Source organism: Bombina bombina, chromosome 4 (assembly GCF_027579735.1).
Source record: "Bombina bombina isolate aBomBom1 chromosome 4, aBomBom1.pri, whole genome shotgun sequence".
Lineage (NCBI taxonomy): Eukaryota > Metazoa > Chordata > Amphibia > Anura > Bombinatoridae > Bombina > Bombina bombina.
Genome location: NC_069502.1, coordinates 680,987,972 through 681,002,900, shown reverse-complemented (window position 1 = coordinate 681,002,900; position 14,929 = coordinate 680,987,972).

Sequence of the window (14,929 nt, the reverse complement as noted above, 5' to 3'; positions counted from 1 at the left end):
GCCATCTGGTTTATGCAGGCAACATAAATGTAAATAAATAAATACATAACAGCCAGTAGAAATAACAAAATGCTTCAGTACTGGTGACCTTGTTTGTGTTTTACTCATAGAGGCCCTGTGCTGTAATTCTTTTCTCCTGTAATGTGTCTCAAATTACCAGCTTTGCAGTATTGGACAAAAGGGTAATTGCTGTTCTAGGTTCATTTTCATATGTAAAATAGCTGGTTTGGTTATGGTCATTGAAACAGCAACATATTTGTGTGTGTGGGGGGGGGCTCTGTGTGTGTGTGGGCTCTGTGTGTGTGTGGGCTCTTTGTGTGTGTGTGTGTGCTCTGTGTGTGTGTGCTCTGTGTGTGCGCTCTGTGTGTGTGTGTGTGGGCTCTGTGTGTGTGTGTGTGGGCTGTGTGTGTGTGTGTGTGTGTGTGTGTGTGTGGACTCTGTGTGTGTGTGGGCTCTGTGTGTGTGTGTGTGTGTGTGTGGGCTGTGTGTGTGTGTGTGGGCTCTGTGTATGTGTGTGTGGGCTCTGTGTGTGTGTGTGTGTGGGCTCTGTGTGTGTGTGTGTGTGTGTGGGCTCTGTGTGTGTGTGGGCTCTGTGTGTGTGTGAGCTCTGTGTGTGTATGTGTGGGCTCTGTGTGTGTGTGTGGGCTCTGTGTGTCAGTGATGTGCAGTCACTAGAGGCAGGTGAGGCAGTGCTTCACCTCTCATATGGGAAAAAATATATTTTTTTTTATTGGCTTTAAAAAAAAAAATTGTAATTTTTTTTCCCCCAGCATTTTTTTTCTCTCACAGCTATATGTTGTGCAATGGAGAGGCACAAGCAGGTCTGCCTACCATTACACAACATGCTGCGCCACCTACTGGATGCAAGTGGTTAAGATCATTGCATGGCCCATTAACTGCTTATTTGAGGCAGTCCTATTTGGGCTGAACCAATCCAGTGAGAGGCATTAGTAAGTGGAACTTAGGGTTGGGGCTGGATGTTAAATCATATAAAACAAAACAAAAACAGAAAAAAACAACTTTCATATATTTTGTTGCTTTCCTGTGAAGCTGCTAGCTTTGCTAAAGTGAAAAAGAGAGTTCTGTTCTTCCCCTCTAAGTGCAGTGGAATGTGCCACTGTCACTTCCTGAATCCTTATACAGAGCAGGAAGAGAGGCAGAGAGAGCAGTGTTTCAGCCACCTCTTATTAAAGTAAGATTTTACTGAAAGGGATTCTGTTAGTGAAAATGATAATTTAATGAATGTGGTTTAGTGTTTTTTTACTCTTTTACAGCAAAGGATCATTTTTGTATTTTGTTTACTCAAACTTTACACCCACTAACTTAGCAGCTTGCCTCTGTACTTCACACTAAATTATAGACTCATTTTCTGAACTCTCTGTAGCTCTGCTGTTTTATTACTTTTAAATGCAGTGGTCCCTCTCCCCCCTCCCTTGTGTGTGTGTGTGTGTGTGTCTCTCTCTCTCTCTCTCTCTCTCTCTCTCTATCTATCCATCTCTCTCCTTATGTGTTGTTCTCCCCCATGGTCTCTTTCTCTCTCTGTCTCTCTTCCTCCCCCTCTGACTCTCATCCCTTATGTGTCTCTCTAACCCTCTGTGTGTGATTGTGTCTCTCTCTCTCTCTCTAACCCTCTGTGTGTGATTGTGTCTCTCTCTCTAACCCTCTGTGTGTGATTGTGTCTCTATTTCTCTCTCTAACCTTCTGTGTATGATTGTGTCTCTCTCTCTCTTTCTCTCTCTAACCCTCTGTGTGTGATTGTGTCTCTCTCTTTCTCTCTCACCCTCTGTGTGATTTTGTCTCTCTCTCTTTCTCTCTCTCTAACCCTCTGTGTGTGATTGTGTCTCTCTCTTTCTCTCTCACCCTCTGTGTGTGATTGTGTCTCTCTCTTTCTCTCTCTAACCCTCTGTGTGTGATTGTGTCTCTCTCTCTTTCTCTCTCACCCTCTGTGTGTGTGATTGTGTCTCTCTCTCTAACCCTCTGTGTATGATTGTGTCTCTCTTTCTCTCTCTCTAACCCTCTGTGTGTGATTGTGTCTCTCTCTCTAACCCTCTGTGTGTGATTGTGTCTCTCTCTTTCTCTCTCTCTCTCTCAAACCCTCTGTGTGTGATTATGTCTCTCTCTCTTTCTCTCTCTCTCTCTCTCTCTCTCTAACCCTCTGTGTGTGATTGTGTGTCTCTCTCTCTTTCTCTCTAGCCCTCTGTGTGTGATTGTGTCTCTCTTTCTCTCTCTAACCCTCTGTGTGAGATTGTGTGTCTCTCTCTCTCTCTCTCTAACCCTCTGTGTGTGATTGTGTCTCTCTCTCTCTCTCTCTCTAACCCTCTGTATATAATTGTCTCTCTCTCTCTTTCTCTCTAACCCTCTGTGTGAGATTGTGTCTCTCTCTCTAACCCTCTGTGTATGATTGTGTCTCTCTCTATTTCTCTCTCTCTCTAACCCTCTGTGTGTGATTGTGTCTCTCTTTCTCTCTCTCTAACCCTCTGTGTGTGATTGTGTCTCTCTTTCTCTAACCCTCTGTATGTGATTGTGTCTCTCTTTCTCTCTAACACTCTGTGAGTGATTGTGTCTCTCACTCTCTCTTTATTTCTCTCTCTCTAACCCTCTGTGTGTGATTGTGTCTCTCTCTCTTTCTCTCTAACCCTCTGTGTGTGATTGTGTCTCTCTTTCTCTCTCTCTCTAACCCTCTGTGTGTGATTGTGTCTCTCTCTCTCTAACCCTCTGTGTGTGATTGTGTCTCTCTCTCTCTAACCCTCTGTGTGTGATTGTGTCTCTCTCTCTTTCTCTCTAACCCTCTGTGTCTCTCTCCCCCCCGTCTCTCTCTCCCTTTCCCCCTGAGTGCTTTTCTCTGTTTCTGTCTACCTTTTATTTATTTAATTAATGAATTGGTAGTGCCATCTGATGGTGTGGCTTTATTTAAAGGGGTGGGGTCAAGCACCCCACCATCTTTTAATTTCACCAGCCGCCACTGGATCAAGACATTTTTATATTTACTGAATAATAAAAGAATCTATAAGCATAATTTGCAGCATTAAAGTAAAAAGTATGTTTTAAACATATTTTAATGGGCATGGATTTCTAGATCTCATAATCAGAGCAAGCATTGTGTTATCTGGCAAGAGTTTCTGTTACAATCCTTTTAGACTAAAATCAGATGTTTACTAAGTTGACCAGTTTTCCAAGACACCATTTAAAGGGACATGAAACCCATTTGAAACCCATATGCAAATTTAAATAACTTTCCAATTTACATCTAATATCTAATTTTCTTCATTCTTTTGATATCCTTTGTTGAAAAGCATATCTAAATATGCTCAGTAGCTGCTGATTGGTGGCTGCACATAGATACCTCATGTGATTGGCTCACCCATGTGCATTGCTATTTCTTCAACAAAGGATATCTAAAGAATGAAGGCGTATCCTAGCCACAGCCTCACCAGCCTCTGACTACACTGCACGTCACTGCTGTGTGTGTGTGGGGGGGGGGGGCTCTGTTTGTGTGTGTGTCTGGGCTCTGTGTGTGTGGGCTCTGTCTGGGCTCTGTCTGGGCTCTGTGTGTGTGTGGGCTCTGTGTGTGTGTTTGCTCTGTGTGTGTGTGGGCTGTGTGTGTGTGTGTGTGTGGGCTGTGTGTGTGTGTGTGGGCTCTGTGTGTGTGGGGGGGCTCTGTGTGCGTGTGGGGGCTCTGTGTGCGTGGGGGGCTCTGTGTGCGTGGGGGGGCTCTGTGTGTGTGGGGGGCTCTGTGTGTGTGTGCACGCTCTGTGTGTGTGTGTGTGTGTATGCGTGCTCTGTGTGTGTGTGCGCGCTCTGTCTGTGTGTGTGGGCTCTGTCTGGGCTCTGTGTGTGGGGGGGGGGCTCTGTGTGTGTGTGGTGGCTCTGTGTGTGTGGGGGCTCTGTGTGTGTGGTGTCTGTGTGTGTGTGGGCTCTGTGTGTGTGTGGGCTCTGTGTGTGCTCTGTGTGTGTGCTCTGTGTGTGTGTGGGGGGGGGGGCTCTGTGTGTGTGGTGTCTGTGTGTGTGTGGGGGCTCTGTGTGTGTGGGGGCTCTGTGTGTGTGGGGGCTCTGTGTGTGTGTGTGGGCTCTGTGTGTGTGTGGGCTCTGTGTGTGCTCTGTGTGTGTGCTCTGTGTGTGTGGGGGGGGGGGCACTGTCTGTGTGTGTGTGTGTGTGTGTGTGTGTGTGTGTGTGTGTGTGTGTGTGTGTGTGTGTGTGTGTGTGTGTGTGTGGACACTGTCTGTGTGTTTGTGGGGGTGCTCTCTGTGTGTGTGTGTGGGCTCTGTGTGTGTGTGAGGGGGCTCTGTGTGTGTGAGGGGGCTCTGTGTGTGTGAGGGGGCTCTGTGTGTGTGAGGGGGCTCTGTGTGTGGGGTGGCTCTGTGTGTGAGTGTGGGCTCTGTGTGTGTGTGTGTGGGCTCTGTGTGTGTGTGGGGGGGCTCTGTGTGTGTGTGTGTGGGCTCTGTGTGTGTGTGGGGGGGCTCTGTGTGTGTGTGTGGGCTCTGTGTGTGTGGGCTCTGTGTGTGGGCACTGTGTATGTATATATCTGTGTAAGTGTCTGAGTGTACACCTGTGTATGTATATATCTGTGTACCTGTGAATGTGTATATAAGTATCTCTGTGTGTGTGTGTATTATATCTGTGTGTTTGTGTGGTACAGTGCATTGCCCCATTTCTTTTTTTTTTTTTTTTTATTCAATAATTTTTATTAATTTTTTTACGTTTCAAAGACAATACATCAATAATGAGAAATCAACAGCTGAAACAATGATTTATCAGCAATAACAGTTGTCTTCATTCCAAAACCTTTTCATACAATACAACCATATAAACTAATATCTGTTCTTTAAAGTGTTGTCTATCAATATTACCCATAACCGGGATGGGTTGGAAAGACCCTGCTCCCATATAAAGAGCAAATCAGTAAAAAAGTCATATTTTCCCACGTAGTAGAAATGTTGTTTTTCCAATATTAGGATGTGCCCTACCTCTGCTATCCATTGTGTATGAGTCGGAATGTTTTGAGTTTTCTGCCCCATTTCTTTTAAGTATTTTTTGTTCTGGGTACAGGCCCCACACTGTCAATCTGCCTAGGGACCTGCACTTGCTAGGGCCGGCCCTGGCGTCTCTGTAATGTTCTTGTTATCATAAGAAAACACATAAAAAGAAGGCCCAGTTCAACTCAACTGTTCCTAATTGTCAGCATAATTCTTCATTATATACATAAACCGTTGTTCCAATAGTACAAATGGTATATTGCAATATATAAAATGTTATAGTGCTACACATTAGTGGATTTATATGTTTTTATATATAAAATGTTGTGCATTACCTTTAATGATTTTTCTACAATTTTTTTATTTATTTTAAAAGCGGTGGGGCCCGCAGGGGCGTATTTAGGTTTTGTGCTGCCCTAGGCACTCAAAATTCTGCTGCCCCCCCCCCCCCCCCCCAGAAAAAAAAAAAAGATTTTAGGCCTTTTTTCCCCTTAATATTTTTTTGGGTCAGTGTGTAAAATGTTTTTTTTTTTTTTTTTTTTTTCTTCTTTTTTTTTCATAACAACTCAAAAGAAAATGGCTAGCAAACCACTTGCATACAGGTGGGTTGAATTGCAAGCATCTCATACCATTTTCTCCCTGAGAGAAGGGAGAGAAAAGAAGGGGAGGGGAGAAAAGGGAGGGGAAGGAAAGAAGGAAGGGAGGGAGAAGAGAAAAGTGGGTAGGGAGAGGAGAAAATGGGGGAGAGAAAGAAAGTGATAGAAGGGAGCAAGGGAGGGAGTTGAGAGAAAGAAGGGAGGGAGGAAGGAAGGGAGGGAAAGAAATAAGGGAGGGAGTTGAGGGAGGGAGGGAGTTGAGGAAGGGAGGGAGAAAGGGAAAGAAGGGAGAGAAAGAAGAATATACTTTGAAAACTATCACTGCCCTTTACATGCAACAACATACAGTATTTACCATCATTCAAGTAATGAAACATTTTAAGTGTCTGTTTACTATTTACTTTGTGGGTTCATGAATGCAGAGAAAGGTAGCTATTAGTAGCTAACATACATTAGCGCTGAGAGTTTATGATTAGACATCACATGAATGCAGAGAAAGCTAGCTATTAGTAGCTAACATACATTAGCGCTGAGAGTTTACGATTAGACATCACAAGCTGATCTAAGCAGTGCACAGACGCATCCAATCTGTTAGTAACTAAGACATACAATAAGCACTGCACTCCCTGATCCACCACAGCTGACAAGGGGAGGCAGCATATCGGCCGGCACAAGGTCTTCTCCAGCCTCACCTTGTAAGCATATCCCCGGTCAAGTTTCTCACCAAGAACGCTTCCACTGCAAAAATGCCAGAAGCTCTAAATGAAGCAACGGTTTAAAGGAGCACTGCCTGTAAAGAGTGATCTTAATCAGTGCACGTGCCTTGTCTTCTCTGTAAAAGCCTGCACTTTATCGCTCACTGTACTGTGTGCTGGCTTTTAGAGAGATGATAGGGCAGATGTGCTGCCCCTCCCAAATCTGCTGCACTAGGCACCGGCCTTGTTGGCCTAGGCCATAATACACCCCTGGGTGGGGGTGGAGATTGGGCGGGACTGGGGGCGGAGATTGGGCGGGACTGGGGGGGGGCAGAAATTGGGCGGGACTGGGGGCAGAGATTGGGCGGGACTGGGGCGGAGATTGGGCAGGGCTGGGGGCAGAGATTGGGCAGGGCTGGGGGCGGAGATTGGGCAGGGCTGGGGCGGAGATTGGGCAGGGCTGGGGGCGGAGAGAAAGGGGGCCCCATTTTGTCATCCTGCCTTGGGTCCCGCAATGGCTAGGGCCGGCCCTGCTGGGGGCCTGCCTCAGTGTAAAGCAAGCTAGTTGTAACACCCGACTGACTCAGACAAAAACTTGTGCACTGGCTCTGCTGCAGTAAAGAAAGCTATTGAGGTTCAAGGTAGAGGCAGCATTTCTGTTTACCAAGTGTGTCTGTTTGTCTAGCTCCTGCTCCTCAAAATTCACTAAACTAAGTCTTGTTTGCTATTAATGCTTTTGACATGTCTGCAAGGTTATTTTACACAGATCGCAGTGTAAAAACGGACTCGTTAGAACGATCTCATGTGTCTCCTCTCTGTTTAACTGAAAGGAGACACATGGGATTGTTAATCTGTTATCTGAGTCTGACCTAACCTATGATTTCCTTTGAACATAAGAAATCTATTTTACCAGAGAGGTAAACCAAGTGTTCTCATTTCACAGATCCTGTCTAGTAATGGAAATGTTTATGCAAATGTGAAATCTCTTATAAAAACTGTTCATTAACATATTCACTCTCATTATACAACAAACGTTAATAATATTCTTATGTTTTTTAGAAAGTAAAATGACAGAGTTAGGTTCACAATTCATTACTTTGCATTTCATTTTTTCCCATCATTTCAGTATAACTCCTAATGGTGTCTCTTGTTTTATTTATGAATAGCAAATGCAATATGTGCACTTTCAAAGTATTTGTGTGATGACTCATTGCCTTGGCCAGTCTGAACATTCTCTTTAAGACTGAAATATAATTATACGTGTGTGTGTGTGTGTGTGTGTTGCAGTTTCCTTAAGGGACAGTCAACACCAGAATTGTTGTTGTTTTAAAAGATAGATAATCCCTTAATTACCAATTCCCCAGTTTTGCATAACCAACAGTTATAATTATACACGTTTTATCTCTGAAATTACCTTGTATCTAAGCCTCAGCAGACTGCCCCCTTATTTCAGTTCTTTTGGCAGACTTGCATTTTAGCCAATCAGAGCTGTCTCCATGGTAAATTCACGTGCATGAGCTCAATGTTATCTATATGAAACACATGAACTAATGCCCTCTAGTGGTGAAAACTATCAAAATGCATTTAGATTAGAGGCGGCCTTCAAGGTCTAAGAAATTAGCATATGAACCTCCTAGGTTTAGCTTTCAACTAAGAATACCAGGAGAACAAAGCAAAATTGGTGATAAAAGTAATTTGGAAAGTTGTTTAAAATTACATGCCCTATCTGAATCATGAAAGGTTTTTTTGGACTTGACTGTCCCTTTTTCCTGTTAGGGAATTTCTTCCCAGAAGGTGAATCCTGAAACTATTATGACTTTTATCAGATATAACAGCAACAGACATTATGGGTAGTAATGAGGTCGGTAGCTCCCACATACAAACCTGTTGCTACTGACAGAAGAGCTGTGACATGCTAAATTATGTTTACATTCTGATGAGCTGCTTTATGGCACGGATGGATGGGAAGTTTAGCATAAAGGACAGGTCTAATAGAGGAAATGATGGACACATTCACCTCACTGAATCCCTCTGGTCCTTTTGTCAGATTGAGATATATATATATATATATATATATATATATATACAGTATGTGTGTGTATATATATGTACTGTGTATGTCTGTGTGTATATATATATATATATATATATATATATATATATATATATATATATATATGTGTGTGTGTGTGTGTGTGTGTATGTATATATATATATATATATATATATATATATATATATACTGTATATGTGTATGTATGTTTTGTGTTTATATCTAATAAGTTATGATTATCTCCTTATGTTCATGGGTATTTACAAAACCTGTATACAGTGTACCTCAAGATTGTCAGCAGGTCATGTCCACCATTAAAAAAAAACCAAATAAATCTGCCAAGATAAATCAGAAATGTACTGCAGCCCATTTAATGAGTACCTTTAAGTTGGGTAATAATAATGCCTGCCACGAGTCGATTAAGTACCAGTGTCGCGAGTCGATTAAGTTTGAGGTTGTGCACTATACAAGTATCCTATTATTATTATTTAAGCAATCTTTTGTTATGCTAGCTTGATCAAACCTAAATATAAAACTTGCTACTTTTTCTTCTAAAGGAATTAGTAAACTTGAGGTTCCAAAGCCAGAAAAAGAGAGGTTCTAAATGCTTACAATTGTGTAAATGCTTCCCATAGAGATTACCTGTAAAATAACAATGGGAATGAAAAAAATATTTCCATTTAGAAATGTGCATTTGTGAGGGGTAGATAGAGATAGGGCCAATGTATCAATGTCTGTCCAACATTATATGCTGTAGCATATCATGTCCGACAGACATCGCTGAATGCCAATCAGCCGCTACCAGGGGGTGTCAATCAGCCCGATCTTATAGGATCGGGCGGATTGCACACCTCAACCTCAGAGGCGGCGGACCAATTATGGAGCTGCTTCATAATTGCTGTCTCCGGCGAGTCTAAAGGACAATAATAATTTAGCCCCATTTTTTTTTATTTAAAGTAAATGTATCAAATTCATCAGCCTGTTACATTAGTTCACAGAGTAGCTGCAGCTCAGCCTCAAAGAGATAAGACATCCATTGGCAGAGAGCCAGACTTGTCGCTAGGAGAAATAAAAAAAGCAGAAGTGAAATACGCTATTTTGTTTGTTTGCTGTTTTGAATACGTGCCTTAACCCTTTGATAACAGGGTTAATTTGTCTACATCAGAACAACATTACGATGTAAACAGAAATCATGCTTGTGACCATGAGATTTCAATGATGGGATTGGGACAGGGGGGCGTCCCTATGATGCTAGGCACACCCACCATGACCCCATCGCATTCTGGAAGCGCCGATGGCTTCAGGGCAGCTAAACAGCTAGGACGTTCCATGCCGTCCTAACGGCGTTAAAACCCAGCGTAGTTAGGACGGTATGGAATGTCCGAACGGCGTTAATAGTATTTAAAATAATAGTTCATGATTTAACTGGTATGGTTGAAAATTAAGTTGCCTTTGTTTATTGGTACAGAAGTAATTTTAGTATTTGTAAGGTTTATTTTACACAGCTACTGCCGAGAAGAACTTGAAAAATGTATAGCAGACTTCTACTGATACAAGTCCCTTTCCAAATGTTCATTAATGTTGTTTAAGTTATTATTATTATCATTTATTTGTAAAGCGCCGCCAAATTCCGTAGCGCTGGGTACAATGATAGGGGTATACAATGACAAAGATTTGTGATAAAATACAAAACATAACAAAACAAATCTAGTACGTAGGAAGAGGGCCCTGATCCGGAGAGCTCACAGTCTATAGGTTAAGGGTGCAGAGACATAAGGTTGGGGTAGCTTATTACATCGGTTGTATTTGCAGCAGTAAGTCAGGCAGTTCATGTATTAGTTTGGTTCGGATGAGGGATGGAGGAGAGATGGTAAGCTTCTCTGAATAGGTGAGTTTTCAAGGAGCGTCTGAAGCTATATAAGGTTGGAGACTTATGGAGCGGTGTAGAGAGTTCCAGAGGACAGGAGCAGCACGTGCGAAGTCTTGGAGGCGGGAGTGGGACGTAGAGATAACAGGAGTGTAGGTCAGTGGTTGATCGAAAAGGACAGGAAGGGGAATATTTCACGAGGAGAGAGGAAATATAGTTGGGTGTTAGACGGTTGAGTGCTTTGTAAGTTAGGGTTAATACTTTAAATTGTATTCTAGAGTGTATGGGGAGCCAGTGTAGAGACTGGCAGAGCGGAGCAGCTGATGTAGATTAGCTATTTAGGTGGATGAGTCTAGCAGAAGCATTCATAATAGATTGGAGGGAGGAGAGACAGTGTTTTGGAAGGCCATTTAGGAGTAGATTGCAATAATCAATGCATGACAAAATGAGGGAATGAATAAGTATTTTTGTAGTTTTTTTGAGTAGGGAAGGGACGAATTCTGGAAATGTTGCGTAGGTGTGAACGGCAGGATTTCGTAAGCGCTTGTATATGTGGGTTGAATGTGAGTTCTGAGTCTAGTGTGACCCCAAGACAGCGGACCTGGGGTGAGGAGTCTCCAACCGTCAGAGAAATGTCAGGTGTTGGATGTCTCGAAGAGGGGGGGATAAGAAGCAGCTCAGTTTTGGACAGATTGAGATGGAGGTAGTGTGAAGAAATCCAAGAGGAAATTGCAGAGAGGCAGTCAGAAATCTGGTTGAGTAAAGAGGGAGAGATATCGGGAGAGGAAAGATAGATTTGGGTATCATCAGCATACAAGTGGTACTGGAATCCAAAGGAGGCTATAAGTTTTCCAAGGCAAGATGTATAGAGAGAGAAAAGCAAGGAGCCCAAGTCAGAGCCTTGCGGTACTCCAACTGAGAGAGGCATAGGATCACAAGATATGTTGGTAAAGGAAACTGAAAACAAGCGGTTTGACAGCTATGATGCAAACCAGGAGTGGGCTGTGTCTCGGATGCCAAATGAATGTAGTATTTTTAGGAGGGGATGGTCAACTGTATCAAAAGCTGCGGACAGGTCAAGAAGAATTAGTAAGGAGTAATGGCCTTTTGCTTTAGCTGATAACAGGTCATTTGTTACTTTAGCAAGAGCGGTTTCTGTTGAGTGTTTAGGGCGGAAACCATATTGTAGTGGATCAAGTAAGGAGTTAGTTGTGAGAAATTGAGTTAGCCGATTATAGAATAGTCGTTCCTTTTTTAGGATTGGTATGATTGACGCATGCTTGAATGTGTCAGGAAATGTGCCAGTGGTGAGAGATTGGTTAAAGAGATGAGTTAGGGTAGGGGTTAGTGAAGCAGAGAGAGGGAATAAGTCGTCAAGGAATAGGGTCAAGTGGGCAGGTTGTGAGATGAGCCAAGGATAGGAGTGCAGAGACTGCACTGAAAATAAGCTGTTTTCTCCAACATTGGTGTGTCCGGTCCACGGCGTCATCCATTACTTGTGGGAAATATTCTCCCCCACAGGGAAAGGCAAGGAGAGCACACAGCAAGATCTGTCCTTATAGCTCCCCCTCTGGCTCCGCCCCCCAGTCATTCTCCTTGCCGCTCTGAACAAGTAGCATCTACCACGGGGATGGCGAGGAGTTTGTGGTGTTAGTTGTAGTTTTTTATTCTTCTATCAAGAGTTTGTTATTTTAAAATAGTGCTGGCTTGTACTATTTACTCTATAACAGAAAAGTGATGAAGATTTCTGTTTAAGAGGGCTATGATTTTAGCACCAGTAACTAAAATCCATTACTGTTATCACGCAGGACTGTTGAAACAAGAGAACTTCAGTTGGGGGTAACAGTTTGCAGACTCATCTGTTTCAGGTATGACTAGTCTCCATTCTAACAACACAGGCTAATGCTAGATGACAGTCATATTTCCCCTCAGGGGAAACGGTAAGCCATTTTTCTTTCACCTCAGCAAAAAAGATAACAGGCTTCCCCTTTTTGTTTTTTATGCTGGTAGACACTGTTAGGGGCCAAATCGATTGGTTTTTATTACAATATTATACCATTTGAAATATTTTATAAGCTCACATACACTTGGGAACGTTTTTTTATTGATCTGGCTTGTTTTAGACACCTAAATCTAGTCAGGAAGGCCCCTTCACTCTAGTGTGCTGAGGGAGGAAGCCTCATTTTGGTGCTTCAGCTGCGCAGTTGATTTACAAGGCAGTGCATGCAGATTCATGTGAGAGGGTCCTGTGGCTCAGAAAGTGACTCCAAAAGGCTTTTTTCTGTGAATGGTGACCCCTAAGGAAGGTAAAAAGCTGCAGCAAGGCTGTAGCTGGGATTGTGGTGTATAAAAACGGTTAAATCCAACAATTAGTTCCGGTTTGCTTGTTTTAAGAGCTAGAGTCTCCATATTTGCTGTGCAATACTTTCTAAGCATTAAGACACTGGGGTCCAAATTTCAGAAAAATCGGATATTGCCTTCATAGTTTTTTTGAACATTCAGAAATAAATGTGTCATTTTATTATTTAAAGAGACAGTAACGTTTTTGTTTAAAATCGTTTTTATTGCATTGTTTGCCTGCCTAAATCTGTTTAACATGTCTGTTCCATCAGATAACCTATGTTCTGTGTGTATAGAGACAAATGTGGTTCCCCCTTCGAGTGTTTGTGATAATTGCGCCATAGCGTCCAAACAAAATCAGGACAGCTCTGTTATTTTTTTGATAATGTTGCCCAAGATGATTTATCTAATGAAGGTAGTGGGGATAGCTCTACATCCTCTCCTTCTGTGTCTACACCAGCTTTGCCCGCGCAGGCGACACCTAGCGCGCCAGTGCTTATTTCTATGCAACAATTATCAGCAGTAGTGGATAATTCTATAGCAAATCTTTTATCCAAACTGCCAGCTTTTCAGAGAAAGCGTGATTGTTCAGTTTTAAATACAGATAAAAAGGATGAACAATCAGACGCTGACGATGCCTTATCTATTTTACCCTCGCATCAATCGGAATTGGCTGTAAGGGAAGGGCTGTCTGAGGGTGAAATTTCAGACTCAGGAAAAATTTCTCAACAGGCAGAACCTGATCTAGTGGCATTTAAGTTTAAACTAGAACATCTCCGCGCTTTGCTTAAGGAGGTATTAGCTACTCTGGATGACTGTGATTCCATGGTAGTACCAGAGAAGTTGTGCAAATTGGACACATTTTTAGAGGTCCCAGTGCATGACGACGCTTTTCCAATACCTAAGAGGGTAGCGAACATAGTGGATAAGGAGTGGGAGAAGCCAGGTGTACCCTTTGCCCCACCTCCTATATTTAAGAAAATGTTTCCCATAGTAGACCCTAGAAGGGACGCATGGCAAACGGTCCCGAAGGTTGAGGGAGCTGTTTCAACACTAGCGAAGCGCACAACTATTCCTATAGAGGACAGCTGCGCTTTCAAAGATCCTATGGATAAAAAATTGGAAGGATTGCTTAAAAAGATTTTTGTTCAGCAAGGGTTCATCCTTCAACCAGCTACGTGTGTTATTACTGTCACTTCAGCAGCGTCTTTTTGGTTCGAAGAACTAGAAAGGTCGCTCCAGAAAGAGACTTCCTATGAAGAAGTCATGGACAGAATTCACGCATTAAAGTTAGCTAATTCCTTTATATTGGATGCCGCCTTTCAAATAACGAAATTGGCGGCGAAAAACTCAGGTTTTGCTATAGTAGCGCGGAGGGCGCTTTGGCTAAAATCCTGGTCGGCAGATGTGTCGTCCAAGACTAAGTTACTGAATATTCCTTTCAAGGGTAAGACCCTTTTTGGGCCGTAATTGAAGGAAATTATTTCAGACATCTCTGGGGGTAAGGGCCATGCCCTCCCACAGGATAGGCCTTTTAAGGCTAAGAACAAGTCTAATTTTCGTTCCTTTCGCAATTTCAGGAACGGACCGGCTAATAACTCCACTGCCGCTAGACAAGAAGGTAACGCGGCCCAGCCCAAACCCGCTTGGAAGCCCATGCAAGGCTGGAACAAGGATAAACAAACCAAGAAACCTGCTGCTGCTACCAAGACAGCATGAAGGGGTAGCCCCCGATCCGGGACCGGATCTGGTAGGGGGCAGACAATCTCTCTTCGCTCAGGCTTGGGCAAGAGATGTTCTGGATCCCTGGGCACTAGAGATAGTTTCCAAGGGATACCTGTTAGAATTCAAGGGACTTCCTCCAAAGGGAAGGTTCCACCTGTCTCGCTTATCTTCAGACCAGATAAAGAAACAGGCATTCTTACATTGTGTAAGAGACCTATCAAAGATGGGAGTGATAAACCCAGTCCCCTCCGGGGAACAAGGTCTAGGTTTTTACTCAAACCTGTTTGTGGTTCCCAAAAAAGAGGGAACTTTCAGGCCAATTCTGGATTTAAAGATATTAAACAAGTTCCTCAGAGTTCCATCCTTCAAGATAGAAACCATTCGGACAATCTTACCGACAATCCAGCAGGGTCAATTTTTGACTACCGTGGATCTAAAGGATGCGTATCTGCATATCCCAATCCACAAATCTCATCATCAGTTCCTGAGGTTCGCCTTTCTGGACAAACATTACCAGTTTGTGGCTCTTCCATTCGGTTTAGCCACCGCTCCCAGAATTTTCACAAAGGTGCTAGGGTCCCTTCTAGCGGTCCTAAGGCCGAGGGGCATCGCTGTAACACCTTATCTAGACTACATCCTAATCCAAGCGTCGTCTCTTTCCAAAGCGAGGGCTCATACA